The following is a 6,000-nucleotide window of genomic DNA, read 5'->3' as shown; positions in this document are numbered from 1 at the left end:
GACTTGCTCACATTTATTACTTGAAGATTTTATACTACCACTACCAGAGTTTCAAATGCAAGACCTTTGAGACTTAGAGAAGGAAGAAGAACAACAGCAATCAGACTGATGGTATTTACAGTGTCTTTAATATCATGTTACATATAAAATAAAGGGGGTGAATTTCAGCATTTTCCCACTGGCAGCTGGAATGAAAAAAAGAATGAGCTGGAATAGAACAACCAGTATCCCTGTCACAAAGTAAGAGTAAGGAGAGGGAACAAAGATTTTTTTTTTTTCCCCACAATCTACCTTGAAGAGGGTTTTGTTTTGTTTTTCTTGTTTCTCGCTTTTCTATATAGTAACTGTATATGCAAAGAACACAGCTTGAATTCTGAATTCCAGATAAGATCTGCCCAAATAGAAGGTAGAAAAATAATGACTGCTCTTGTAAGTGGAGCAAATCTGATCAGGAATCACTGAAAGGAATAAATATGGAACCCTGCAATCTCATTTATGCAGTTTTCATTTGTACATCCATCCTTTAAGAAGTCACTGGGGAAATGAGCACAGACACAACCACCTTTTAATCAGAAAATTAAGGGTGATTAAGATTCTCCGATTAAAACCTAGTTTAATTAGTGGACAGTGTGAAGTCACAGGCAGGCCAGTTCCAAGGTATTTCCTTATGTGCAGATGGTGAAATGCCAAATGGAATCAAAAGAGATTTTAATTACAAGAATTATGAGAAAAGTCAACCAGCAAGGAAAAAAGTAGTTCTGTAAAGAAAATTACATAATAATACAAGCAACACTGAGTGCTAAGAGCTCCCAGAGGGTTAGATATAATATTGATAAATTATAGGTCTGCACAATATATACAGTTGCATCTTCAGTTCAAAGGATTTAAACAACTGCATGTAATACACAAGTCTGTGTATGATTTTTATGTAGAAATAAGCACAGTAGAGGGATGTAAATGAACCAAAGTTCTATCCCTTGGACCTGCAAATCTGAGGAAAAGTGACACTCGTTCTCCAAAAACACTCTTGTGCTTTCTCCTGTATGCCTCATTACACTTATGAAATCAATTTTATTATGCTCCTTCAATCTCTTTTTAGAATTATGTCTTTAGCAAACTAAGATCTGTTAAATTGCAAATGAGCAGAGCCCAAGGGCTGGCATACTGCTTGAATTTGCCTTACCATTTCCTTGCCACTGCCATAATTAGAGATACAGAAACTTTTCTGTCTGAGCTCCACTTTTTTTCCCTCTGTTTTTCTCAGTTCATATAGCTCCTAAAACATTGCAGTTTTGAGATACTCCTGCATATAAATGCATAAAAAATAATAAATTTGTATTCTGAAGATTAGCTTATCTACTACGCACATGCATACAGTTCATTACCAAAGTTGAAATAAAGTTTAAGTTGCCCGAATCAGCAGTATATTATTTTTAACCTGGCACTCTGCAGGTGCACTGAATATTTTTGAGCTCTGGAAAGAGGAAGAAGGCTTCACAGCTGGTTGTGTGGTATTCTAAGTCTGCAGGGTTAATACTGTGCTAGAATACCTGTAACCACAACAGTCTCTTCATTTATTCACTGTGAGTATTCTATAAAAAATGTTTATACCAACATCTAGATCAGCATGTCCAAAGAAGTCTCCTAATAAAGTTTAATGAAGGAAACAGTATAAGAGTCCAATACTTGACTAGACTGGCTTTGCCAGTGACTGCGAACAAATGATGGAAGGCTACCAACAAACATCAACAGAAAGCAAGCAAGCCCTGTGGAGAGAGTCTCAAACAGAAAAAAAAACCCTGTTCCTACCAGTCCTTGTGATGATAAAATTAATAGCACAAGAGAAAGACATAGATATTCAATAACAGCTGTATTGGCCAATTTCAGGTGGATAAATAATTCAAATATATCAGAGGAATAAGTACAAAGGAAGGTAAATGATTTAAGATCGAGGTCTCAATACTGGTCTGAAACAAAAATAAATAGACATAGACCGACATGAAACAGAGCAGTTGAATCATGAAAAGCTTTCTAATACAGGCAAACCCTAGCTAGTTTTATGACACGTCATACTAATTTTATGAAAGCTTTGTACAGCATGGTTACAGCAACATCAGGATGTTGAACTTAATAGCTCAGATGTCTCTTCCAGTTCTATGGCCTTCACTTCTAGATAGTATGTCAGAGAGATTATGGAAAATACTGGTCTCATTACTGGTAATTTTAAGGACTTGTGCTCTTTCTGAGTAATAGAAGGACAGAGTTAATCTAGTGATTTACATGCAAGAGGTCATTCAGAGCTAAAGGATAATTTTAATTGAGGTTGTAATTAAGATATCTGCTTTATAATGCTTTTCCTATTCTTACTGAATGTGTTGCCTTATGCTTATTGATTTATATATTAATAAAGAAAAGTCTAATGTCAGATTTATTTAGTGATTCTTTCAAGATATGTTTACTGATTTAGCCCAAAATCAATGTATGGGAATAATCGCTGCAGAAGCAGAGGGGTTGAGGTGTCATGAGATGTCTGGCTTGAGGACTGTAAATCAAGTCAGTATAACTGTGACTTTATGGATTTGTAATTACTTTGAATGGGGACTACTTGCGACACCAAAACTTGAGTGAACTTACAGCTTGTCACTCCAGCTTCTAAAATTTTTGGCCTTATACTGCTTCTCATCATATGCTGCAAGTCTGAAATCATGGAGAAAGGCACAATGCTGAAATGTATTTTCCCTAAAAAAAGGGAGACTCATTATCCCTGAAAAGGGTCTGGGGTTCTAAAATGAGATAGGTAGGTATAGATGTAAGAATAAACTGAAATACACAGGATGAAGGCCTTTTCACTTGAATGGCAATGACCACCTCTTTGGAACATGATTCCCTTGAATTTGAATAACCTTAAAGTTTAAAAGGATTTATGAAAAACAGCATTTAGAAAATGATTGTTTCTGAGAAAAATTGGCACTAAATCCTGGGAAATTTTGTTTTCAATCTGTATTATGATGTAGGAAACATTTTTCTTATAAAAACCCAGGGTCTGTCTTCAACCAAAATAGAATACAATTGATTAAGTATTGCTAGATTTATCCTCAAATTAGTCTTCAGCCAGTTAGCTCTCTTCAGACATAAACCACGTTGAAAATAAATGGCTTATTTAAGATCACAGAACCTATCAATGACTTGGCAAGTATCTGCTGTTCCAGAAATTAGGCAAATATTGAGTATAACCGTATAGAAGTGGTTACCTAAATGAAGGAAAAGAGTCTTTCCCACTGTCTTTTTCACAGACTAGAGATAAACAGACAATTGAACTGCCCAACCATTTGCACAGGTGAGATAGTTCTGTCCCACAGTGAGACGATTCGACCTATTATGAAATATTAATAAAGGTCATCCGGCAAAATTACAAAATAGCTAGAATCCCTTATATTTCTAATAAAGATACTGTACAATCTGGAAAGAACACAGCATGAGTCTCATACCCCTGTGTGTGTTTGTAAGCTTGGCAGTCAAAAAGAGGGAAAAAAAAATCTCATGTTTTTACTTGTAGTGAGGAATAGGGTCAGTTGGAATATTTCTGTTAAAACTCTTTCTGACAGAAAAGTTGGCCTATGATTAGATGTATTTCTTCCTGAAAAGAGTGTTATTTGCAGAGAAAGTTTCTACTTTTCCTTTACAAAATTTTTCACAGAGAGAACAATTCTGAAAAAGAAAATATTCTCTTGTGAAAGTTGTCTTAATGAATGAGAGACACTTCACCTAATTATGTCCCTACTGTGTAGTCTTTTAGTCCAAAGTCCCCTTGCTTTTCCTTACAATCAATAATGAGAAATAGAGTAATCACCTGACCAGTTATAGATAACTACAATGAAGAAAATCTCACTTTAATAGGGTTGGTTTCTGTCCCATTGGTTATAAATAGTCCAAATGTGGCCATCTACACTGCAGATCTCTAAAATTAGGTTTAATGAATCCAGCCCTATCTGTCATAGGAACTTACGTTCCTGTGACTTTTGATTTCCTTCTGTTATACAGCTAGGAAGATCTCCAGGACTTCATGTCCTCTAATGCATGACAGATGTTCAACTCATATTTGATGCATTACCTCCTCCTATCATGTCTGAGAATGATGATGCATTATGCCAGGGAATTCATCCCCAAAATGAAATTAGGGTTGTGAAGTGCCTGAACCATGACTCTTTCAGGGGGCTGAGCAACAATGGTTTGATTTGTTATTGAAATCCTATACTTGCAGAAGGTGTTTTTTTGTGCAATTTTATTTGGTAGGGTTTTGTTTGTTTGTTTTGGTTGGTAGTTTTGTTGCTGTTATTTTCTTTTGTGAATTGTTTTTTCATCCAACCCTCTTGGCCAGGCAGTGGTGTCTGGAGCCCTTCCCTCTCTCTTCTGACAAGACTTCAAATTTTTCAGAAACTTATTTTCAGAAGTTTCAGTTCCCGCTGAGGTCCTGACGAATGTGTGATTTATTCACTGTGAATCAACCTCTCAAGGAACCTATCTGTTTCTGTTGGCTATAGATGGAAACTATAGAGCTTTGAGAGCTCCCAGTCACCTTGGTTAAGTAAGAAAAATTATATGAGTATCCCACTGCAAAACATGTACACCATAGCCAAGATCTTTAGGTGATAGCATAGAAGTAACATCAAGCTCAGCTCCCATGTTAAGATATAGAGATTAAACCCCTAACCAAACACAAACATATAACAGAAGGAAACTCTGCTACGATGCACAATCTGTAAGAACTTTCCTCATGCCTAGTAAAACCCATTCAATAAACCACACTTGCAAAGCCTTCTGTAGTAACTCCCCCACCTGCATAAGCAGGCAAGTGTGGGCTTGCAAAAAGCCTCAGCCCTAAGCACATGGTGCAGCAAGGCAGGACACAAACTTATTTACCACATATTGTGCATCCTTCTGGGCATAATGCAGCCCTTCATTTCTGGTAACCTGGATGTAAAATACCTTCCTGTTTTCCAGTATTGTTATTATTATATCACTCCAAGGTCCTAGGAGCCTTTATGTCCTCCCAGATGCAGAAATCATAGAATCACGGAGTCATAGAATATCCTGAGTTGGAACGGACCCTCAAGGATCGTTGAGTCCAACTCCTGTCCCTGCACAGGACAACCTCACAGTTCACACCGTGTGTCTGAGGACGTTGTCCAGTCTTTTCTTGAACACTGTCAGGCTTGGGGCCATGACACCTTCCTGGGGAGCCTGTTCCAGTGTCCAGCGCCCTCTGGGTGAAGAACCTTTTCCTAATGTCCAAACTAAACTTCCCCTGGCACATCTTCCTGTCATTCCCTTGGGTCCTGTCATTGGTCACCAGAGAGAAGAGTTTGGGGCCTGCCCCTCCTCCTCCCCTTGTGATGAAGCTGTAATCACGATGAGGTCTCCCCTCAGTCTCCTCTTCTCCAGGCTGAACAAACCAAGTGACTTAGCTGCATCTCATAGGGTTTCCTCTCCAAACCCCTCATCAACTTTGTAGCCTCTTCTGGACACTCTCCAATAGCTTTATGTTCTTTTTATCCTCCAGGTGAGGCCACACCAGTGCAGAGCAGAGTGGGACAATCACCTCCCTGCCCAGCTGGCAATGCTGTGTTGGATGCACTCAGGACACAGTTGGCTCTCTTGACTTCCAAGGACACTGTTGGCTCATGTTCAATTCGTCATCTACTGGAACCCACAGTTCCCTCTCCACAGAATTGCTCCCCAACCTCTCACCCCTCATACATTCTGTATGTACAGCCAGGATTTTCATGTTCCAGGTGTAAAATGCAGCACTTGCTCTTGATAAACTTAATGTGGTTGGTGATTGCCCAATGGTTTGGGTTTTAAGTGACCTTAAAGATCACCTAGTTTCACCCGCCCTGCCAAGGGTAAGAACACCTTGTACTAGACCAGCTGGTCAAAGCCCCACCCAAACTGGCCTTGAACACTTTCAGGGGACACGCACAACTTCTCTGGGCAACCTGT

Source organism: Patagioenas fasciata, chromosome 1 (assembly GCF_037038585.1).
Source record: "Patagioenas fasciata isolate bPatFas1 chromosome 1, bPatFas1.hap1, whole genome shotgun sequence".
Taxonomy (NCBI): domain Eukaryota; kingdom Metazoa; phylum Chordata; class Aves; order Columbiformes; family Columbidae; genus Patagioenas; species Patagioenas fasciata.
The sequence above is the reverse complement of the archived record's forward strand: the minus strand, read 5'-3'. Positions refer to the sequence as shown.